Source organism: Atractosteus spatula, chromosome 9, assembly GCF_055471065.1.
Source record: "Atractosteus spatula isolate fAtrSpa1 chromosome 9, fAtrSpa1.hap1, whole genome shotgun sequence".
NCBI lineage: Eukaryota > Metazoa > Chordata > Actinopteri > Semionotiformes > Lepisosteidae > Atractosteus > Atractosteus spatula.
In genome coordinates this window covers 38,035,187-38,061,341 of record NC_142714.1, presented here as the reverse complement: position 1 = coordinate 38,061,341, position 26,155 = coordinate 38,035,187, and positions in this window count along the sequence as shown.

Below are 26,155 nucleotides of genomic sequence, written 5' to 3'. Positions count from 1 at the left end.
CAGTTTGCGTTTATCACTGTTTGAAATCAGGATTACAAATGTCCAGTCTTAATATGGCCAAGATCCACAAAACGTAATCTTGAAGAAACGTTAGAGTACTTAGGGGACAAAAATATTTTTCTATTATTTTGATAAAAATTGAGTATCCATGTGGATCCAGAGAGGACCCTGCTGCCAAATAGGGTAGAAAATGTGCTTTAAGCATTATCATTAACTAGTCAAGACCTGGAAAAAAAACATGATTTGCCTGAATACAAGTAATAGTCAATGCATGTAAGAAAGGTTTAATTTCGAAATCAAACTGAGAAACTGTGTGGCATACCAAGAATGGAGTTTGAAATCCTTTTTTAACTGGCTAGCAAGAGTGTCTAAATTGTTTTTAAACACTTTAAACACTATCATGCTAGCCGCCCACAGACACTATTCATCAGAAGGCATCCTGACAATAATACACTTATTTATTATATGTATAGTAAGTAGGATATTGGTGTGTCACCTTGTAAATATAAAACTAAAGCAAAATATAATGTAATCCAGGTGGCAGGGTGGCACAGTGGTTAGCATTGGGTTCAACCTGGGGTGCTATCTGCATGGAGGGGGTTGAGTGAATTTACTGGCACAATGTTTAGTTGTAACAGTAAATTGCGTGGGTTTACTTTTAACTTTTAGGAATCGATCGAGAAAACAACAAGGAATCTTCACAACGATTCATAACACACGGAATACGTATATTGATACATAAAGCATTATGTACATAAAAGCATTCAGGGCAAGTACTCGAGAATCTGCCTGCATACAGATGGCAGCACATCACATGAGAATTACCAAGCTATAGCGAGTATAGAAAAGAGATACATAAAAAACAAGAATATACATTTAATATACCATTGATTACACCAACTTCCTAAGTTTCATTAATATAATTAACATTCAGGTGCTCATAAGTACTCAGATGAATTTCATTGATATCAACATTTATTTAAATAACAATTGAATTCTCAAAGGTAATAATGATGGATATTGAATTACACTCATCCACAACCCTGAATTCAAAACTCCTGTGCAGAAGAACAAAGGAACAGCTGATTGCAGCACAGTCCATTGCAGCACTGTCCAATCCTTGGTCCGCTGGCTTGATGCCACTCCAGTCTTTAGGCAGCTCAAGTTATCAGGGTAAGAGAGAAAGATCCTGCTGTAGCCTAGCACTGACAGTCAGTTCTCTCAATTGAGTTGTCTGGGTTAGCGTTGAGCTGAACTGGGATAAAGTCTGGTGGCTGCTTAGTTGGTGTGAGTCAAAAAACTATATTCAGTCTTACTGCTCCAGTGACCAAGTGGATGCATGATGGTAGCTAGGCGGTCACAAGGTTCTGCTGCAGGCTAGACCCAAGGGAGAATTCTGTCTTAACATACAGGCTTACTCTCTAACTAATTTCAAGGAAAAAAAAGTTTAAGTCCCAAAATTTTAGGCAAGAAGTGTGACAGGCACGTGGTTCTATTGTCAGTCAGCCAAGTTGGTTCAGTGAAGAGAGGCAAAGTAAGAGCTTTTTAAGTGAGGAAAATACAGTTGGTGATTGGTCAAGAAGTTACCAGGTGGAATGGGTTCCTTCATCCTGCAGGTCCTTGATTGCTTGGTCATCTTTTCGTTAGATGAGCTTCTTAACAATATTTTTGTGACAGACAGGCTCCTTGGTCAAGACCCATAAAGATTATTAAAATTTTAAATAACACTTATTTTTAAGCGAAAAACAGTAATAGGCATTACATGTTCTCCTCACATTTGTGTGACTTTCCTCCCACAGTCCAAACATATTACGGCAGGTTAATTGGCTTCTGGGAAAATTGGCCCTGGTGTGAATGTGTCTGTGTTTGTACTTGTGTGTCTGTCCTGTAATGGACTGGCATCCTGTTTAGGATGTACCCTGGCGTGTACCTATGACTTGCCCAAAAAAGGTGCAGCTCACCCACAACCTTGAACAGGAAGAAGTGGTTAGAAAATGGATGGAAGATGCAATGTAATGGATGATGCAATTTCTCTTCATGTATCATTATAAGCAAACTGATAATTCAAGGACTGAAAAGAGTCAAACTCAGACAATATTATATCATGATCATGCTTGTTTCAGGTATTCAGACTTCTGAAAGACACTGATCAAGTCAACTCAAGGGGAAGAGGCACTTCTATATGCAGAAGATTGCAGGAGTCTGGAACCAATTCCCTCCTCATATAATTGAAACATAGTACATGGAATCTTTCTGAAAACATAGTAATCTATCCATCCTTTTTCTAACCACTTTATCCAATACAGGGTTATGGTGGAGCTGGTGTCTATCCCAGCAAGCAAGGGGAGCAAGGAAGATACAGTACACCCTGGTTAAATACCAGTCAATTGCAGAGCATACACAAACACAAACACAGATATGCATACACTCACAGCAAGGTCAGTTTTCCCAGAAGCCAATTAACTTCCCAGTATATTTTGTCTTTGGATTGTGGGAGAAAACCTGAACAGAGATGCAAACTCACAAACTCTATGCAGGTAGCACCCCAGGAATTGAACCCAGGGCTGCTGCACTGCAAGGCAGCTATATTAAACACTGTGCCACTGTGCCATCCATAACTAAGTCGGCATCCAAAATGAACAAGATGTCTTGTAGAAACCAAAGCCTACCTAGCTGGAATCCTTCCAGGTGGCAACCAACACACTGAGCAAACTAGACTGTCTCATGACCTCAAATGTCATGGCTGAGAGCAACCTGAGGCAGAGGTAAACATTTTAAATTTGGGCATGCCCCCAAAGTATCTAAAACATTACTGGGAGATTAATTTGCATGTAGCCTACTTTTATTTAATTTGCAATGGCATAACAACATTTATTCTTCCACATCAGATAATGGTACTAGGAACAAGCTATTCAAATTCAGTTAATGCAGTATGGTTTGCTTGGAATCTACATTTCTCATGTATTGGGCTAGTAGAACAACATATTACTTTGTACTGCTATAGTTCCGATATAACAGGTTTGGGCCAGTTAGAAAAATAATTAATTTTCAGTACGGCTCACCTTATTTTTGTTATTTTATGGAGCTAAATAGAAAATTGAGAAAATTAATTGAGAAAATTAATTTTCAGTACGGCTCACCTTATTTCTGTTTATTTTATGGAGCTAAATAGAAAATAAGAAGATATTGTATAACACAAAATTGATATTCTTGGTAGATTTCCTTCTTCCACATGGAAGATAGCTACTGTATTTTGAGATACGAGATTATATTTTTGTGAATATCGCAGAGGAATTTTTGTATACAGTATAGACTTTTCAATTGAATAGCCAGTTAATCATGTACCACTGACCTTTGCAAGGTAAAAAGCAGCATAACTTCATTGGTAAATAAAAATATTCCCAAAGTATACTCATTTTATTATACTGTAATATCACAAACCTTTTATACTAGATGAATAGATATTAAAACAACATGATAATGTTTTTGAGTTATAAACAAAAGTCTTAATCAAAGGTATGGTGAAACAAAATATAATAAACACAGTAACATGATAATTTTAAATTCTTATTATGTATCAAATCAAAATAATCAGCTAATCAAGAAATGACAATGGATAAGTAATACAACAGCAAGAAAACACAGCATTTTATTATTTACATACAGTATATGCATTTCTGGCTTAAGACAGGCTGCCTTGCAAATATATTCAGACTCTTCTTACTATGTCCTATACTGCATACACATTTTTATACATTTTATTCAAAATTTGATTACTCAAATAGAAATCGTCTAAGGGTAAGATAAGTTACAGTAAATGTAAGCAAAACTAAATAGACAAAATACTGTACTGTACGTTGATTGCTTAAGTATTCAGACTCATGATCTCAATTTGAAGTGGAAGCAACATTGGTAGAAATTAAGTCTTTTTGGGTAGGTCTTTACCAGCTTTGCACACTGACTTGGGGAATGTTTATCTATTCTTGTGGGCAGATTTACTCAAGCTCTCTCAGGTTGTGTGAGGATCACTAACAGACAGCAGTTTTGTCTTTCCACAGGTTCTCAATAAGACTCAGGCCAGGACTTTAACTGGGCTACTAAAGAGCATTGATTTTCTTATTCTTAGGCAACTCCAGTGTATTGGGTTTGCACCAGATGAAATACAAAGTCCCAGTTTTGTCTACTCAAACCACAAAAGCTTTTGCCACATGCAAACTAAAACCAAAACTTCTCAAACGACAAAACCTTTTGCCAACACTTGACACAGGCTTTCAGAACGCAAAATTTTGCCACTCTGCCATGAAGGCTAGATTTATGAAGTGTTCTGGATATTACTGACTCGTTGATGTTTTCTCTTAACTAAGCCATTCAACCTATAGCTCTTTTAAAGCTCTTGTTGGCCTCAGAGTGGTATCATCATTTTGCTCCTTGCCCAGATGCCAAGTTTGCAGGGGCTTGAATTAGGCAGTGGCTGGGTGGTACGATGAACTTTCCATTAAATTGTATTCAGAGGGATTCAGAGACTTCAATATTTTTGTATCCTTCTCCTGTGCTTTTCAATTATTTGCTTTTCTATTTATCCCCTACTTGCTTTGAAAGTTCCATAGTCTTCGACCTGACTAAGGAGTCTCACGGAGACAGGCTTTAATATTATAAACTTGTGAAACCACTGTTACTGCACAAAGACCAAGGTCACTCAAATAATTGTGTATCTTGTTAAGGTAATTTTGTGCACCAAAATTAATTTAGATTTGCTACAACAAAGGATTTGAATACTTAAACAATCGTGACTTTTCAATGTTTCTTTCACATTGATCTATTTACTTTTTTCTTGGAATGTGTGGAGTTGTTTTTTGTATATAACACATATTAATTACAACTTAAAAGAGTAATGACTGCAAGCTTTAAAATAGCAGAATGTGAGGCAAGAGAATGCAACAATGTCAAAATTACTGAAACATCAAAAAACAAATAATTATGCATTCCTTCTCTTAGTAGGTGCAAGTATATATATTTTTGAATATAATTATTTTATTCCAACACATTCTTCAAACACAGTCCTCAAATTCACTCATCTTGTTAATGTGAGAGCTACAGAACGTGTTTGACACATGACCTGAAGGTACATTCAACTCAAATTTTCCTGTTCATTCCTGTGTTCCCCTAGTCCTGTGATTAAAGCAAAATCTTTCCTGCGTTGGCTAACAAAACTTGATCAATACTCGAGTCCTTAAGACTTAGTGAATCAACTGAATGAATCATCTTGGGATTAGTGAATCAAAATGAATCAATCATGAGCTGCACAGTTCTATTTGTTAGCATGCTCAAGAAGCTCTTACTGCTTAAACTGTTGCGCAGCCTAGAATACTTTGTGTGTGGGACCTTCAAGGTCATTGCTCTGTTGTACACATGCCCAGCTTAGAGGAAATACAGGTAGCAGCCTTATTTAGGTACAGGTTAATTGACAGATGTAAACATTTTTAAAGGTATTTAGTCCATAGAATTTTATAGAGATTTATAGAAAGTGGTGCATGAACATATCTCATAGGATATTTGTTCATATCCCATGATTTGCTATCTAAAACTCCTTGCCAAAGATCAGGAAACACAATATAGAATGCAGGCATACCGTGATACCAAAAATGCTTATGAAAGGGAAGAAGAATTGTAATGTGGCCATTACAAGACCTGGATAACTCACTTAACCAACAACATGTTTCACACACTTGATGGTTTTACACAGTTCTCTTTGGAGTGGTCAGGATAATTTCCTTGAACGTCAATGCAGCTCCTGCCATTTTCCTAAATAAAAACATACATCAAAACAGAATCATACTGTAAGGGAAACTCCAATGCTATTAAAAAACAAAGCTTTTTCACAGTGCTTAATGAGTTGTTAAATGTCTGAAACTTATTTCCATAAGTGCTTTAAATGTATATTTCAGTGTGCATGGATTTTAATTCAAGTCTAAGCATTATGCATCAAATCATTAAGCATTACTACACAGATAGCTGGGGCTTAAAGAAACGTAAAGAGACAACTGCTATAGAGCACAAGACGTTCTGGGTTATTCCTCTGCCTGCAGTGAATCTAAATTGGTTTCATTTTACTTGGACACTGGTACAATGAATCTGCTGCTCTGCATAATGAGATCTAGCAAAGATTCATTCTTTGCATTTGCAAGAGGCACGTAGGGGGTAAGAGTGAGGTTATGACCTCATATTCAAACCTGAATAAAATTGTATTGTTCTTTGCCATATTGTACACATATTGCATCCTAAATTGCTAAATGTTTCATCATAGAATGAAATAAATAATATATTTATATTGTTCTTTTTACAAAAATATAATATAAAATGAAACTAATTATGTAGTAACAGAAGGGTAAAATGTACATCAGCACTCTCCATGCAAATTATACATGTCTGTTACAAACACAATCCATTTACAGTAACTTGTGCTGAAAACAGAAAAATGATTAGCAGATTCATTGACACATCTTGCAGTATAGTCTTTGGATATCTAGTAGGCTTTCAAGCGTGGGAGTTGACATAATTAAACTTGTAAAAGAAACATAATGTCGTAGGAACTATTTGACAACCTCATTGAATTCTGGAGTCTATAATTTCAGAATTGTGCTGTAATGACTGTAACTTACAGATGACTTTAAAGAAATGTTCTTGGGTTTCAGTGTTTGGAACCTGTGGAAGAATGTGACAATTACTGTATAAAGCAATAAAGACAGCAGCTTGCAGAGCAAATCTGCAGTTTAAAATGTAATTTGGATACTATGTGTTCTCCTTTGTAATTTCCAAAGATTGCATAAATTATGATTCTATAATTTGTTTATACACAACTACGTGGAACAGCTGTGCCTGTAAGGCATGTGTGCTTGGTCTTTGGGTGCTGTTTAGCAATGAAAGATTTGGAAGAAAAACAAGTAAATATTGGATGGAGTCCTCTAAAATGGAAGAATGAGGGGATCCTCATTAAAACAGTCTCTAATGTCACAGCATAGATGTTCTGTACAGGGAAAGAATTTTGCCGGAGTCACTGACAAACCCAAAAAAGTACTTGCCTGCTTTTGCAGAAATCTTTTAGGAGATTTCAAACCCCATTTCAAATACATGCCACTGCCTTCATGATTTTCTACCTCACAATGAAGAGGTCTAAATTTCTGTGAGGCTTGGCCACCAGGAAACTAGAAACATGGCAATATTACTGGGATGCGTGCCCAGATGATTCTGATGAGATGCCAGAAATAAGAGTGACATCTCAGGCCGCTGGGGAGAAGTAATTTTTGATACAGTACAGTGCTCCACAGAGAAGCAGCATGAAGGAAGGTGATTAAGGTCAAAACACTTCTTATTCCTTGTTTGCTGCTGTGGAGGAACTGTTCACTCTGTTGTAATTGTATTAGATGGGCAGGCTTCCCATAAAAAAACATGTTTTCTCACATTCAGAAAGGCAATGGTCAAACCTTTAATTCTTGGAGAGCTTGGGATTCTCACTCTAAAATATTCACAAAAAATATTTAGGGTTCATTCTGCACTTAGAGTTTTGATGTCTTAAGAAACAAATTATTGTATATCCTTCTTTGCTGTGATTAGATATTTTCTATGGAGCAATAAAAGGTATGGTAAATACTGAGCTGTGGTAACTTTCCCCCCTTTTTTTCCAGTTGGAAGCTTGTATGTTTTTTGGACTATGAATTCACATTATTTGATATTCATAATAAGGTATATTGAACTCATGGAGAAACTATTTTTGAACTTTAAAAAACATTCAAAGGGAACATATTGGAAATAAATGTTTCTGTAAAATTTGAAAAGAAGATGGTTCATATTTCTCCAAAATACACAATCATGTACAAGGATAATCAATAGGAAGACAAGAGCTAAGTGCTTTACTAAGTACTAAAAATTGGAGATGAGTGAGGTATTATATTTGATCTTTGTGAATACACAACAAACGCTGGACATAAAAATAAGTGTACAGGCTGACATTAAATTTCCCAGTTCAGATGATCCATTCTAATTATTCATTATTATCCCAATAATTCAAATTCCCCCTTTTTCTTTATAATGTCGAGGGACCTCTATTGCGGTGCTTTGCCATCATCCCATTTTCCCTTTCATCTCCTCCCTCACAGTAATGCCTTCATACAGTCCGCCTTACTCTGTTCCTTCAGGCTGATCCTTTAGCAGCTTTTCCAAATTGCTCCTCTGCCCTGGTCCCTGGACCATACTCAGCTGGCTTCCCCTTCATATCGATTGCCTGACTTTATTCAAGTGGCAGCATCCTCTGTCCAGTTCATTCTTCTTTAGTGTTTACAGTGTGTGCCAAGCCAGCAAGCAGCATCATCATCAGCTAGGTGTAACGCTGACAGTCCACCACTGAAGCACGGCAGCGAGCAGTCGTTCACAATGTGTGACATAGTCTGTAGTGCACCACAGCTGCATTTTGCCTGACCTCATCTGACATGGTCGACTGCACAGCGACCCTGACCTGTCTGAAATCGGTTCAGCGTTGTCCACAGTTGTCACGGTAGGTCAAAGCCAGGAGGACAGACAGATGGCTCGGCCATGAGGGAGTGGTTAACTTGGGGAGCATTGGATCATCGTTCTCATTGCGCTCTCCCTGTCAGCACCGACTCGGTCTCCAGCCTTGTTCAGGTGTTGCAAATGATCCAACTAGCAGACCGAATTCCAGTAATGAATTACGGTTACATGCCACCACCAACAAATGGCCCCGATACACCGGTGGACAATGGCTTTCAACCCATTGGACCGGCTCTTCGAGTTTTACAGCTGAACGTCGAGGGTCTCTCAGCAGATAAACAAACTCTTATCAGCAGTTTGGCAAGTCACTACAGTGTTCATGTAGTAGCTTCTGTTCAGTAACCAGGGCTTCTCTCAATTACCCTCACCCCATGCCATTGAAGCAGCCAGCACTACTCTCTGGACTCAGAAGCCTGCTCAGTGCTTTCCTTCGAGTCTTCAGCCTGACAGTGCTTTCCTTCGAATTCTCTGCCTGCTCAGCGCTTCTCTCCGACTCATCAGCTTAACAACACTTCCCCTCAAGTCTTCAGCTCAGCAGAACTTCCGATCAAGTCTTCACCCTGTACCACACTTCAGTCTTCTTTTCTCCACATGGTAGCTCCTGGCCTTCATCCTGGGTCCCTGGACTTCATTCTGCTAACCCACCTTTTTTTCTGTCGATAGCCTGACTTCATTCCGGGGGCGACATTCCTTGTCCAGGACACCAGGCCTCTCTGTGTGCTTCTTTTACTCCTCCGACTAAGCTGTACTGAAAACTGGACTTGGATTTTGGCCCCTTTCTCCAGCTGCCCTCATCCCTGCTGCCTTTCCACCTTTCATTAGAGCAACCTTTGTTTTCCAGCACTTCAGGGCCCTTTCTTTCTCTACAAAATTCTCTCTTTTGTGCTACCTTGCTCACTATTTCTTTTCCCTTCCTATCCACCCTCCAGCATCACAGCAGAGACATCCCTTTCCTTCCTAGGGAACCATGCATTAGGAATCCACTCCAAAACTGATTGAGCAACATCCCATTAGCCTAAGCTCCCGGGGGGTCCTGTGTTTCCAGGCATCCCCAGTGGCTGGGCTGACCCAGGACTCCAGTAGATAAGATGCGACTAGAGGACGGGACACTTTGTCACCTGTTCCTCACAGATGTCTGACCCTGTTGATCCAAAGTGCACCTGAGTATCCGATTCTGATTGCATCCAGGTGCCTATGTCAGAGTGATGAATCTGGGAGACTGAGTTGGAGTTGGATGAACTTGGCCTAATGTCAGAGGAGACCCCCCCCATTAGGATGTTTGCCTTGGATCACTGGCCAACTGTCTGGATCACCGTGTGGAGTTTCCAGACTCACCCCTCCTCTCAGTGTAGCCTTCGGGGTGAAGCACAGATGTGAGCTTTGGAGGCTTCTGTATAGCTCATCGATCTTCTAGCTTGCTGGCCTGCATCCCTGACTACTTAAGAGGGCTGCCTCTCAGACCCATGTGGCCCCTTCTTTTCAGGTGCTTGGCAGTAGGAATCCACTGCAAAGCTGAGAGAGCATCACACCAAGACCCGAAGCTCCCAGATTTTAGTTGATTGGCTAGGGCGGGCAGTTTGAATGAGGGTTGACGCTGATCCATGCCAGCCTTTCTCTTTTCCTGCCATGGAAGAGCTGGTTTCTCCACAGTCCCTCGCACCTCACTTATTCCTTTTCCTTGCTGACTCGAGTGCTCTGCTGAGCATTGTTTCTTTATTATTTATATTTTGAAATGTTCCTCCATGTCAGTCTGCCAGTCCACCTGCCTATACCCCATGCAACTCAAAAGGACTGTCCACCAGATCCATGTGGATCCCTGTTTCTCAGCTCAGCAGTAGGAATTCACTCCAAAGCCGAGAGAGCAACACCCCAAGACCGAGGTTCCCTGATTCCAATAATGAGGCTGAGGTGGGTAATTTCTTTCAAGGCTGGCGCTTTGCCATGCTGGGCCTTTTCCTTTTCACTTTGCCTGAGATGCTGACAGACGGATTCTCTTCAGAATGTTGCATTCTTTCCTTCATTACTGACTTACTACAGCTAATTAAGCCTTGTTGGCCATTAATCTATTATTGTACTGTACAGTATTTGCACTTCTCTTTCTCTCTGTCCTGGATTTTGAGCCCCAATCAATCATGTCTCTTTGGGTGTTTCCGCCACTCCCCAGTTTCTTGAGCTTGGGTTCGGTCCAATCACCACCCCTCTAGCTGTAACAATAATATGAACAGTCCTTATTTTCATTGTGGAAATCTGAAAACTAGATGATTCCATCTACTGTAACTTACAAATTTCTCTACTTCTTCAAAACATCATTTTTTGTCCTAACAGTTTCTAGTACAGTCTCCCTAAATTGATCACGTTGACTTATATTCCAGCTTTACAGACCTCTTCAAGTTTTAAATGTAGAAATTAAATGCCTTGGATAGCAATGCACATGAGCACATTTACTAGTGTTTTTGAAGCTACCAATTCAGAGATCAAGACATCTTTCCTACAGAGATCAGAACTGCATAGTGCACGATCAACTCTGAGTGCTTCCTCACTCTTCCCACTGCACCTGTGATCATCTCCTCTTTGAACTGCACTTAAACCCTTAACATCCACTGTTGCAACCTACACTAAACCCCCATAGTTTTGTTACTCTAGCTGTGCTGAATGTGACTAGTGGACACTTATCTGTAACTGGATATTATCATCTATGTGTTTATATAATGTTAGGTTCTGATTTATTGTATTTTCTTTCTTTGCTGAGCACATACATATTCTTCTTCATAAAACCTGTACCTGTATTATTCTCTCTTGTTAGTATTGCTAAATATACTGGACTTCAATTTTCAAATGACTTGTAAATATGCAAACAAATATCCTAATGCAGGTGGCACAGTGGTGTAGCAGTTAGCATTGCAGTCTTGCAGAACTGGGGCAGTGAGTTCAATTCTGGACTTGGAGTGCTATCTCTATGGAGTTTATGTGTTTTCCTTGTTTTCACATTGGTTCCCTTCTACAGTCCTAAACCATACCATTTGGCTAATTGGCTTATGGGAAAATTGACCCAAAATTGAGAAAAGTGATAGTGTGAATGGCGATGGACTGGTGTTCCATTCAGATTGCACCCCACCTTGTGTCAGTTGCTTGTCAAGATAGGCTCTGGGTCCCCTGTACAGTAACACTGAATTGTATGAAATGGTTAGAAAATGGATGAATATCCTAATACTACTACAATGTTGCAATGTAGTGCTTATCTCTCGATGTCAAGAACCTTTTAATGACTCATAGGTGATTACATTTTTTTAATACAAAGTCCTGAAAACAAATACTGTATACTCTAAATAAAGAAAAGAGTTTCTGTCTTTATAATAAAACAGAATGGGGCATGATCATCACCACGGATGAGCAGTGAGGTGAGTTAAGCCGTATCCCAATATACACACTTGCTGTCTTGTGCCTTTCATCTGTGCATTCTTGCTCAAGTCTGCAAGGGCAAAGGGTGTCACACTTCTAAATTTATGTGTCCAAGGATACTCACAAGCGCCCCCAACGTGCCCTTCTCTGAAGTCCGTATCTGATTAGACTTTTGCTAAAGGGAATTACCCCCAATCCCTTGCGGAATTGTGACATTTCATGTTCTAGCTTATCAAAGTGGAGAGAAATCGCCATGGAGAATAAAATATTCGCATGTTAGGAAATTGTTTACAATTTTAAAACTCATAATATTTTATGTAAAATCAAAATTTCCCTAGAGTACTTTGGATTCATACTTTATGTATTCTAGGTACGAAGTTTTGACATACAAAGTTTTTATTTCATCACCCTATTTTGACTAATGAATATTCCTTTACCTGCGACGTATTTTGTACACAGAATATTTAATAGTACAAAGCTTTGAAGTATTGCCAACTTTACCTTAATTCATTTACTTTGAACGAATGTGAATGAAAGCATTACTGGGACAGACGAGATTAAATGTATTTAGTAGTACAAAGCTTTGAATAAAGAGAGAGCGATATTGCAAAGATTTCCTTAGTTTACTTTGGCTGTTTTGAGTCGAGCCTGCTTAACATGAATGAATACTACTGTATGTGTCATTACTTTTGTGAAGGGATAGACGAGATGTCATTCAGTTTTGTCAAACTGAGAGAGGAGAATGAATTTTTTTTTTAAATGATCTGCCGACATGCACTTAGCCAAAGGAATAGAAGCATTAACAACAGCTAGCATTTTGACTATGAGCCATGTAACAAACGAGTGATGTCATGCAAGGGTGTCCCATTTCCCTTTGTACAATGATGCACCTTCGAATACTTGTGCACTTGAAGGAAGGTCGCAGTGGGAGAACTGGGACACTACCTTAATATGTACTTGATAGTGTTAGGCCTGGCTGGCCTTTATATAAATTAGACCCTGTGCGGAGTATAGGGAGAACTAGGAAAATGAGAGATGTCTTCAGTCGATAACAATCTGATCCGTGAGACTGAAGTCGTGGTCTAAGGACGAGGTCAGGTTCAAAGCCGTGGTTTCCGTTCAGAAAGGTATTAGTGAAGGCGAGGTATCTCCAGAGAGAGAGAGACCAGTACTGGGCACAGTGTGATGTGAAGTGAGGGTTTAAATGGGAAGTAAGTTGATGGTAGAAAGCTAGGGATAATTAGTTACCTCTAAGTTAGGGTTAATTAGGCGCTTGCGACGGTTACTGTAGCAATTTTGTATTGTTCCACCTGGAGATGATTAACCACCTGAGGCAGAGATGGTGGATTAAGACTCCATAAGCCATTATCTGGCTTATGCAGTACTTGAGAACTATGTCACAGAGTTCGCTAGGTTTCTAGCTTTGTTTTTAGTTCATTTCTAATGCTTGTTCCCCTGGAGTTTGGACCCTAGTTTCACCCTGACATTGTTCTCTAAATTATCCTCTAGATATGTGTATTGTGTCTCTTGGCTTTGAACTTTGTTTATCCCTGCTTATAGCCCTGTACCATATTTGCCTGTATTTGCCTTCATTGTGTCAATCTGTCTCCACTGCCAGCTGATAACATCGTGTTATCAGATAACAATGCTACTCACCTGTTTTTTTGGTGTTTCTCTGCCTGCTCTTGGGTTTGTTTCACAAAAGCATGTAGTGACATATTACAGAATGCCTTTATTATCACTGTTACCTAAGATGGAGCTTTCTGTCAGATATGATCAGGTACTGGTGAGTAGTTTCAGAAAATTAGTACAACACTACTTACTCTATGGTGTAATGCTTTAGAACAGGTGTCTGACCTTCATCCTGCATAGTCCCAGTCTGGCAAAGTGTATATCTCATTAGGAAATCACTAATTTCTAAAAATTTTGGAACAGTTTTGTTATGATCCATTAAACTGGTGAATTGTTAAATTAGGAAATGTAGACATCATTATAATTTGCAGATGTCCCTAATCTTTAGAAATAGGAAACCTATAAGCTTACTGCATTGAGAGTTTACAATATCAGGAACATTCAGCAAGATCATTTAGACATAAGCATTTAGAGTTGAGAAGTCTCAAAATACACAAATGTGATCAAAATACCATTTGTTACCAAGTTAAAAACGGATATGAAAAGGATATGTCAGAACTGTAAATATGTACTGTATATTGAATACACTATGTACTGTATGTGATCATAAAACCTCACTCACAATATAGTTTATGAACAACATTTTGCCATGAAACATCCTGTTTTAGTGAGATCATCTGTTATCCTGCCATGCAAACTCCCTCTTTTCAACAGCTGGAGAACTTAAACTGAAGCTTTAAATAATGCACATTGTCAGTTTTCCAGGAAATCAGCCACTTACTGTACAGATGGCCCTCTTTTACCAATTACAATGTCATTTATAGAGCAATTATTGCGAGGGATGTTTTTTAGGACAAATTAGAACACATAATTAATTCCTAAATACAAAATCCTTTCCAAAAATAAAGGTGCTGTTGTTTGTCTTGGTGTTAGGTATGTAATCAATTAATTGCTGTTAAATCATACAATCAAATCAAATCAAATCATCCAAAAGCCAGCCAGGTAATCTGAGCACTTAAAATAAATCGTATCTTGTCTCTTTTTCACCGGAACAAGTAAAGTATGACAGGAAATAACTGTCTTCTTATTGGAGAAATCATGATTTCCTATTTGTGGTATCCATGAGGCTAAAAATAGTGTATTATCTTTTAACATTGTTTGAAATAGAAGATCTTAGCAACAACACTAGAGACTTATTTAATCCTAGGTAGGATCTTTTATTTTATAAGACACAGGTTCTCTCTTTGCCTTTATTATATTTGTTCGTTAGTTACAGGTGATTTCTGCATTCTTTGCATCTTTAAATGCAGGGATCTAGAACTTGCAGATCTCTAAATATCTGTATTAAAGTCATAACCAATGTATGTTAAATTGCTGTATATAACTATTTGTTTGGTTTTCACCTTTTCTACCTGGTTATTACTTTATTTCAATGCATTTTCATTTCCACAAAGAAAGGCACCACAGAGGAGTACAGGCTTAACGTAGAGACCAGGGGCTGTAGTGCGGCTGAGGCAGCTGCTCAAGGTTTGTGGCCGGAACCCAAGTGCGTGAACCTGTGGGTCTTTGGGTGATGTCAGAAATTAAAGGGAAGGCTCAGCCAGAGCTTTCCAGAGGCAGCCAAAGGCACAGTGGAGAAAAGCAAAACTTTGACTTCTAAGGCCTGCGGAAAAAAGCCAGCTAATGTCTGAAAATACTCTGAAGTGCAGGAAGAGAATCTTTGGCTGGACATCGAGGTGAAGCGGACTCTAGTAGGCAAAATGTCAGGATCACTGACTGTGGTCAGATGGACATGCAGTGAGACGGTCCTCAAAGAGGGCTCAATGTCAGAGAGGATCCATCGTGGTGTTTTGGGATTAAATAGAGAATCAGTTGATGTGATGATCGGGAACCAGTCTCATAAGGGGAGGGCCAAACAGAGGTGTCCAGCTTGAGTCCTCAGTTCCACAGGAGATCTGTGATCTGAGATCTGTGATCTCTTGTGGGATTGTCATGGTTTCCCGGGGCAATGAAGGATTACAAGACTCTGCCCATCCCAGCGTAACAGTGGTAACAATGAAAATGTGTGAAATGCTGAGCTCAGTATTATCTGTCGATAGGGGGAGTATAATTGTTAGTTTTTAGAACTTTTACACAGCAAGCTGGCGTCAGAGCCTGATATTGATATTTAATATTGATACTGATCTGAATTGATTTTTTATGTGTAATTTTAACCTCTCTTTATGTGATTTTTCATACTCTACATACTTGTAACTGTACTATAAAATCAGTTTAAGGAATACAGACAAAGGTTATCAGTTTCCACTAATATTTGGAAATAAAACATTGTAATAAAATGGACTCATTATGTCCTAGAAATTCTTTTAAGTGAGAAGACAGAATAATTTAACAAAAGACACACTTGGTGATAATGTAAATATGCAATGAAGACTGCAGCCAATTGTACAAAACAATATACTTGATCTCCTCCAGCCACCCACAGAGTGTAACATACATTAAATGTTCCTACAAATGCCTTAATACAATCTGTGACTTTGCTCTGACAGATATCCTTAATATAACATAATAATATAAATAAATTATATATTTATGGACCCATCTTCACTGGTTGCTGTAGGAGGAGGCTAAAATGTATCCTTTTCTTGTTTGTTATGAGGGTTCTGACAGAGAAGCCCTGCATCTACCAACTGAGCTCATAGGACATAGTTATTTATCATGCTCTTTTTCACATACATATTAAATGTTTTAACATGATACTGATGTTAGCTCTTTAAATATAACTCCTTCTCACCTCCACAATATATTCTCATGAATAGTCTCAGCTCTCAGTCACCCTTGAGCATGATCACACAGGAGAGAACTTGATTGCAGTCTGACCGTCCACTACTCTATGCTACCATCTCCCCCACCATGGTCTGTCATTCGGAAGCTTTCTTGTGGTACACTCAAAATAACAGAAAAATACAAAGTGAAACGAAAAAGAGAAAGAAAAGATGTGAATAATATATGGATACCATATACAAAATACAAAACACCGCTACATTGCAGTGAAGATGGAAATCCATTCATTCCGGTGCCGAAAACTACCCTAGCTGTCCGGAATATACCCAAGATGGTGCCATCCTATGGCACCATCGTTTTGCTCTGTCTGTTTGTCTCTTTTATTGCTTCGGGTGGATTATGCTTTTTGTATGCTCAAGCTGGAGGCTAGTGCTGTTTCCTCCTAGCTGTTGAGTCATGGGTTAAATTTCAGCCTAGAGCATGTTCTGTGTGAAGTTTGCCTAGGCTTTTTGGTTTTTTGTTGGTGCTGTGGTGTCCATTTATAGTCCAAAGTCCATTTCCAAATAGAACCTTGTGAACGACCGGAATCCTGTCCAGAGTGTGTCCTGCCTTGCACCCATTGTTTGCTGGGCTAAAATCTTTATTAAAATGACACTCTGTTGGACCATCGAAAGCAAAGGGATGGTCCTATTGCTTTTCAAAATTGTGTTCGAATAGAAAGCCTGATCTTAAACATGATAGAACTATTGTTGTGGCATATCATAAATTTGTAACTATGTTAAATATTATAAAAATAATGCACCCATTAAAATGAGGAATATTTATCTGGAAAAAAAAATAACAAGCAGACATAAAGATAAAGATAAAGAGCATGAATTCCATGATGGAAAAACACAGCCACCCATATCTGTCTTTCATTCCTTTCTTTCATATTTCTGCTTTACTCCTCTCTGCTCAAGAAGAGTTATTTTTATTTTCCAATATGGAATTAACCTCTACTTGTTCCTATAAACAACAATGACTTTTTAAGTTTACAGTAACAGAATAGTTGCCTAGTCTTTTCCAGCAGACAAGCTAATTTAATTTCCTACGTGAACAGAAAGACATGTTCTAATTTTTGCTAAGATACCTTAGCATTTTTTTAGTCCTGACACTGCAAAATGGTTTGTAGTTCTCTCTTTAACTTTTCATTGCACACCATACCTGCCCTACTCTGAATTGCTAATCTGCCTCATGGAAATTGTGTTTTGTCACTCTGGGGCTGTGTGACTTTTTACTGGTTTTAGGTGTCATACATTTAATTTCTATCCATCACCCTTCTTCTCTTTTACAATAGTAAATTAATACACTTGGTATGACATTGTGTACATGACACTTACAAGACTTGTAATTAAATAAAACTGTCCAGTCATCAGAATTAATCTAAATTACATTCATCCATTTTTTTTAAACATACAAATGTTTTATACTCATTTGGACATCTGGATATTTGTCAGGAGCAAACTATTCTACAGTATTTTATTGGACTAAAACACTTTTTATATATACCAATATGACTTAGTAAATAATAACAGCCTGTGTTTGTTACACCTAATTTAAACTTTATTTTGCCAGATTCCCAACACAGAGTACTGTCATTATTACTCGAAGTTACTCAAAGACTTAACAAAAATTTTTAAAAAGTTTAAACAGTAAGATCCACAACAGGGTTTTGTGAGCAGTAAGGTGGTGCTTTTCAGAGCTGTGGTCATGGGTTCACTTCATGGGGTGCTGCCTGCGTGGAGTTTGTATGTTCTCTCTGTGTTCGCTTGGGTTTTCTCCTGGTGGTCTGGTTTTCTCCCACAGTCCCCCGTGTGTGTGTGTGTGTGTGTGTGTGTGTGTGTGTGTGTGTGTGTGTGTGTGTGTGTGTCTGCCCCGTGATGGACTGGCATACTGTCCAGGGTATTTTCTTCACTAAAGCAGTTAGAAAAAGGTCAGAAAAAGGATGTATGTACTACTGGCCAAATATGAAAAGCAGTTTTGACTATAAATCCACAGAAATGTCCTCCTTGAGGAGAATTAAAACTGATATTAAACTAAAGAGGAAATTAATTCAATTCAGGATTTTATGCTCTGATACCCCTAGGACATATAAGAGTGCTCCTATATCTAACTATTGCAACAGTGCCCAAATCTAGTTAATAATGAATGATGCCATCCTTTTTTCTGATTAATAATATTATAGATTTACTACTATCTTTTGCCTTAAAATTTATTTTTTTTAAATCAGGAATTTTATGTTTCTTCCAAGATAAAATTTTTCCTACAGAAGTTGACACCTTTGCTGCTCACCAGTCATTGCCAGTGATTTATGCAGATATTTCATATTTGCAGAGCTCATAATAATACAGAAAAATACATCCATATCTTAAGAAGCTTCTATATTCAGATAATCCTGAATACAAAAATATTGAAAAAACTGTCAGCCAGACCAGCAGCATCTCTTAAACAGCAGTAATTCATTTTAGGATATCCCTAAAATGTGAGATGCATACTGCATTGACTATATATATATAGAACCCTCTAAAAGTATCTGAGCAAAGCTTAAACTGTTATTTTTGCTTTACAAACAAATAATTTGTATTGTGAACATGAGATAAATTTACAAAAATGTGATAGGAACAAAATTTAAATGATAAGAACATGTACTGTACACTTAATTTTTCAATTCCATTAATATATTTAAACAAATAACAACAAAGACATTCTTGGTGTTCAAAGTGTGGCAAGGCAATGTTTCACAGTTAAGGTGGTGTTCTGTGGAGCATTTGCAGTTTCCTTCTCAGATTGATTTCATCTGTCCATAAACATTTGTTTCTAAACAGTCTCATATTTGCACTTCTGAGCTATGAAGCATGCTGGAGATAATGTCATTATCTGGGCATGCATGGTCATGTCTGGAACTGGCTCATTCATCTTTCTTGATGAGGTAACGAATGTTGACAGCAGAAGAATGCATTCTGAAATTTACGGAAAGATTTTTGTCTCCACACGTATTGGGCAGAACTTCACCATACAGCATAATAAAGACGTAGAATGTGAACAAATCAATCTTCAGATTTAAATCCAGTTGAACATGCATTTTATATGATAAATAAAAATACCTTGACATACTAGGTTTTGGCAATAGCTTAAAGTATCTGTAGGAAACGGTCTCATGTCATTACACAGTGGGTTTTGTGAGCTGAATGATTGGAGACTTCATGCAGTTACAGTACTGTGTCAAAGAGAAATGCAATAAATGCTGAATTATAGTACACTCAATATAGTGTAAAAACTCCATAAATTTCTGTATAGTAAATATCTTAATACTTAAGATAATTGGATATCACTGGATTGAGCACGGAACACCTGTATGTTTTTATTCAAATATGATCTCCATGATGAATATAAGATAAATAAATTGCTATTTTTACTTATTTTTCTATTATTCTCATTATTACAAATACAAATTTCTCGACTGTAAAGCAAAAATAATGGTTTTAGAAAGTGCTATATATGGTTCATGCATTAATATGTAAAGGAGTAGAGAAGTAATGAAGGACTGTTGAGTGCAATTGGTCTGTAAATGGGAAAATTGTTTGGTTTCCTTTATGCTTCCTAGTACACACCTTTAATGACCTTCAGTACTGTGTGGTGATGTTTAATGAATTATGAATATCTATGTTTGGGAGTATAGATTCCTAAGTTCAATTCATGTCAACATTAATATCCTATAAATATATACAGTAATATCTAAGCAGAAGTGGTGAGTTGGCTGTTGGCTAATTTCTCTTGGCTAATTTATCTTGGCAATGCAAGTGTGTCTCAACCAGCTGGACTTGAAGCAAAGAATGTCCATAAACAGGTCACTACAATTCTATACATGAAGCAAAACTAGAAATATGAAATTTAAAGTTTTGTCCACACTGCAGTGTTAACTGACATTAACAGTGTTAAAATGATTAACGTGTGAGGTAAAGGGCAGAATAAGGCTCTAAATCTTTCATCAAAAAAGAAATGTAAAGTGTTGATAAAATAATACCATTAACCTGCATACTGCTGTAGAGTCCCGATTGCTTTGATTTGTTCTTCAATCAATATGGCATCTGCAGAGTTCATTTCATCAATTAATGTAACTGTTTTTTACTTTAGGTAAAAGTATTGGCATCTTTAATTTGAAAAGGCACTATTCACTAATTCATTTATAAATCGTGGTTACTGATAATAATTCATACTTATTTTCCAAAGTTTTTCCAAAGAAACACTGAATTTATCTTGGCAAGCAGTAAATATTCTGGATAAATCAACTCTTTAAAATGGTGGGTGCCAATACTTAAAACTACAACTCCATAGATACCTATGCACTATTAGAGTACTTACTAAATAATTGGTGGAAAGTAGTGCTTTCATTTGAAGGTTGAAGGATTTTAAATTTGACTGTGACTGTACAAACTAGAGTCAATGTCATTTTTTATGCATCATTAATGTTGTTTTCTTCTTGGCTGGTCAGGTTATTAGGTTGTTCTGTGTCAGTGTAGTGTGCAAAAGGAATATAGAGTTGTAAAACACATTCTGGAAGGTGACTTATATTCCTAGTGGCTTCATAGAACTCCATTCTTTACCCGCACAGTTATGAGGCTGTCACAGCATGACCTCATTTATATTTGCATATGAAATCTGGGTCTACATGTGGAAACAGGCGTGGACTGTTTGCATTTTATGTCGTTCAGTAGTTCAGTCTAATTCTATTTAACCAAAAAAGGCGCCGAATATAAAGAGATTGCATCACTAACATTTTAATGCGTGGCATTAATTAAATGACAACCTTGGTCACAGAATCAAGGTTGACAACCTCCTGTCACATATGAGGAATGGACAAGGGTGGCTGCTATAGGGGTGAAGATGAGGTGGAGGGAGGGGGTGGGGGGGAAGATGCACGCAAAGAGGGCTTAGCAGGAAACATAGTCACCTATAAGAGAATGGAAGTGCCAGACTAAAGTGTGACATCCTCCTAAATGTCAGTTAAACAACTCCTTTTCCCACAAGTAAAGGTCCTGTCCCTGCCGCAGACCTGATTCTCTCAAGCTGTTCCCCAGGTGTATACACACATCACCATTTCACAAGTAAGAAGGCATGCCAGGAAACTGCTGCAAGAAAACTAGTAAATGTAATACTATATCTTCTATATAGAAATAATGCTTTGCCCACTTTACTATATCATATACATTTGTTCTTTTCATTACTTAACACAAACTCATTCATGAAACAGATTTTAGAAGCTTATTGCAAATTATTCAAATTATTGCTGTAAGGATATCTTAGATTTTATCACTTTAGAGCCCCAGTCATCCAACACTCAAGGGAATATCTGCCTATGGGTTCTTTATTTTAATTAGATCAAACACTGGAAGACGCTGTTAACTTGCTTTTCCAATGTCTACTACTGTTTGACCTTTCAGTTAAACGTGCCCAGAACTTTAATGCAGGGAACTTTCAGGTCCTGTTGATGAAAATCAATTACAGACTGTTCCTTTATCTTTAAAGGCACAGGAAGTTAAAATAATCCTAATTTGCTAGGGTCAATTGGCTTGGCTAACCATATTAAACATTTGTAAGACATCTCTTGACCTAAATATCCAGTTTTCTACCAGTACACAAACCCAAAAACCATGCACAATATATCATAAAGATTTACAGTGCTTCAGAAAAAAATCTTTATCTTAGAATATCATATTTCTTATTCTTATATCTTGAGGTCAATTCTGGACACCGGATGCTAACTATGTGAAGTTTATATGTTCTCCCCATGCTCATATGGGTTTCCTGTGGGCGCTTTGTTGTCTAAAGATAAAGTGGTAAGTTAATTGGGTTTTGGAAAAATGGTCCCTGTTGTGAGTCTGTACATGTTTATGTGTGTGTGTACTTTTCAATGAACTGATGTCCTGTTCAGGGTGTATTATTATTATTATGCAAAGGAACAAGTAATAGGTTTATTCCATGCTGAAAAAAAGAAGAAAGAAAACACAAAGTTTCGGCCGTGGAGCCTTCTTCAGGTGTGAGGGACGACTAGAAGAAGGCTCCACGGCCGAAACATGTTTTCTTTCTCCCTTTTTTCAGCTTGGAATAAACCTACTACTTGTTCCTTTGCAGCCTACGCATGGTGATGCAGCTACCCACCTGAATTATTATTATTATTATTGAGTAATAGACTGCAGATAACCAAAAAATCATTTAACATAGTGAGTCATAGTACATCGTTAAGGTGAGTTCCCTTAGCCCAGCCAGGGGTGCCAACGTTTACATCTGTGACTGTATTTTAAATTGACAGAACTCTCAGGTAGGGCACATGTCCCAGAGATTAATTCCATGTAGTGCCACAATGCAGCCTTTTATTTTATATTATACATTTCACTTTGGATTTATACAGTTTATTGTGTTTTTATGCTTAAACATAGAATGACTGTAAATCAATGGTAGGGTACCAAGTAAGGATAATCTTGCAAGTAAACGCAAGGGTTTAAATCAGGGTGTGGCTGCACTGAGTATTGATATCCTTTATTATTCTGAATTTTACATTTTTTTAAGAACCCAAAACTCCTATTTAAATTAGTATTAAGCTTATGAATGCCAAACCTTCTATGAAAGACTGGATCTTTTTGAGCAAGAAAAGTTGAATACAGTTAGTGTGATAAAGGCTATTGATAAGCAGCCCAGCCCATAATGTGTTGTTGTCTGTGAAACCACAGTTCCTGGAGCAGTAAACCAACTGACACCTCATGCATTCTAGATGGCTGTGTCTGTAGATGGCTGGTTACATGAATCAGGCTTGAACTTGTATTGTGTGGGCAACAGAGCTCAACTTGCTCTAAAAGAGAATGTCTTTTTTGAAAGTTTAATTTAAAAAAAACAGTTTCACTGCCATGAAAACAAATTTAATAGTTTGATTTAGAGGATATTGGAGAGCATGTGTAATATTTTGTAAAACGATTTAAAAAATGTTGATTATCATGGTGCAAGTTTCAGTTGAGGGTGTTATAACCATGCTGAAACCCTGCAAAGACACAGGCATCTGGAACTTTTGTAAAGAGGTTAAATCACATAGACATCCCTTGAAAAATTCATGTCTCTTTAAAACTGCTTGAAAATTTTGATTTTCCTTCACCGAGAATATTATTTTACTTGCATACAAAGTCTGCCTCTGCGTGGAATCTTCTCATGTTCATATGTGTTTCTTCCAGGTGCTTCCTCCCACAGTCTTAAAACATACTGTACTTGCAGGTTAATTGGCTTCTGGGAAAACTGGCCAACTGGCCCTAGTGTGAGTGTCTCCATGCCTGTGTTCGCCAGCATTTCTGCAACCCTGAATTGGAAGAACCAATTAGAAAATGGATGGACAAAGTCTATCTCGGTTTGAGAAGCTTGTTCAAAGCAGGTTAACCATCAACATAGCTTTTACATAGCTGTGTGAACTGAAACAGTAGTGCTGAAATATCTTACATAAAGGAAGAAACTGATAAAGCATTGGAAAAACTTTTTATGCAGGTTATATTTTACACTTTCAATGTGTAGTTGATTTGTATGTTTTTTTTTGTTTGTGCCAATCCAGTTTTTGCTTATTGTTTTTAAGGTTAAGTGTTTCTAAAAGTACAAGCCTTTAGTTTTCCTATCCAAATTTTCCAATCCCAATGAAGGGTAAACAATTGAGCTCAGGCTAACTCAATGTAGTCTGAAGGCAAATGTTGTCATGCTAGTATCTTATGTTCCCTTCCCTCTCCTTCCTCAGAACCAGGGAAGGGAAATGTACAGTATCCCTACAGAAATGTACTGATCTATTGACTGTTCAAAGTTTCTGAGAAAGGTCTTCAATAAGAGAAAGGCTATATCTGACTGCTGCATGGGAACCATGTTAAGCACTACCCTAGAACTGAATACTGTGCATATGAGAGATGCACACAGTATTTCTTTTATTTAGCGTACCCATCTGTCTTACTTGTGGCTAGCTCTTCAGATTTAAGAAAAGACATGTTAAGTGAAAGTAAAACTGCATTTTGACACCTGAAAGAGAGCTGTGTCCAAATTGTAGAAAGGCAGGCTTCAACATGCCTCTCGTGTTAAATTCTGCTGCAGGTAAACCATACCTAGTGCTTTTTTTTTCTTTAAACAAAAAACATGTAACATTAGAATTATCTCTTATTTGAATACAAATGTATTACATTTCAAAGTACACATTTCACTTCAAATAAAACATATTTGAATTTAACATCTTTGCCTTAAAGTAACGTGTTTACAGATCACTACCAGTTCATTCTACTGAAGAGATAAGCAAAAGCATACTGAACATGCTCAAAAAAATACCACCACAGTGTGAGTCAGCAACTTCATTGGTAATTCTGCAGATAGCATCAGAAGACACCTGCAAAACACAACAAGGAAGTATTGAATTGCACAGATCCTGAATCACTTTTAAAAAGACATTTGCTTTGTTTTTTGTTTGTAATCTAGCATAAAATATCTACTCAATACCCTTTTTCTCCAATTACAACTCATTTTGAAAAATATTTTTCATATCCTTTACATAAAATAAACATTGTTTACAATATCAAAGTTTTCACGATATGTTGGGGGTTCTTACTATCAACAGAATACCCATGATGTATCTGTCTCTACTTTCCATTAGGTTTTAGTGAGATGGCTATATTCCTGAGTATTAAAGGAATGCCTAAATTGCTCAGATTTGGACAATTGTAGATCATAAGCTTTCAAGAGATAATGGTTTACATGGATTTGTTTTGTATCTACCTATCTACCTATCTTCATAAAATTGTTTTAAAAGACTTTCTATGTTTCTTATCTATCACATTTACTGATCTAATGTGTTTGTGCAACAGAGATGTACTTATTGGGACTCTGGCTCTGGAAGATTTGGGGTCAAATTCCATATGAGATGCTGCTGTTATTCTCTTGAGCAATGTACCATAACAGCTTGTTGTAGTAAATATCATGCTTCGTAAATGGGTATACTGTCTTCTGATGAATTAAATGATTTAAGAAATTTAACAAAAATGTAACTCTGTGTTCTTTATCTACTGTACATTTTTAAACACAGTATTTAGTAATACTTTCTAAAATTATTTGGTAGGTTAATGCATGTAAAAAATGCAATTTTAATCCAAACAGTCAGCTTCTTAAGGGTTGTTTTTTTTCCATCTCCAGTGTTAACTATTCTTCAATTAAAAATGACCACTATATGATGCAGAAGGATGGTGTGTACAATGGGAAATGTGTTGCCTTGAATGTGGACGGGATTAAATTATAATTCTGACCATGACTCTGGCGCATATTACAGACTCTGTGCTTGATGGCAGGGATCCATTGGGAAAAGGCAAAATGTCTGTCCCAAACAAAGGACATCCATCAATTTGTGTTTGTAATTTGTAACTGGCAGGCAGAATGAAGTTTTGATTTTGTTGGTGACTTCTTTTGGTCTAAATACATCTAGAGATCATGATTGGATTCTAAGATACATTTAAAATACACTTGTTTGTATTCATTTGTAGAAATTGTCCTTATGGAAGGTAATTCAGGAAGAATGCATTTTGCCAGTGCAAGACATGTGACACTGTTCTGAACTTGTTTGATTTTTTTCTCCTTTCTTATGGTGAGCTCCATGGCATTTAAATTTGTGGTATCTTTGGGTTCTCAAAAATAAAAAAGAAACCGTTCCAGTAACGGTTAAATTTTGTTTCATAAAATTTTAACA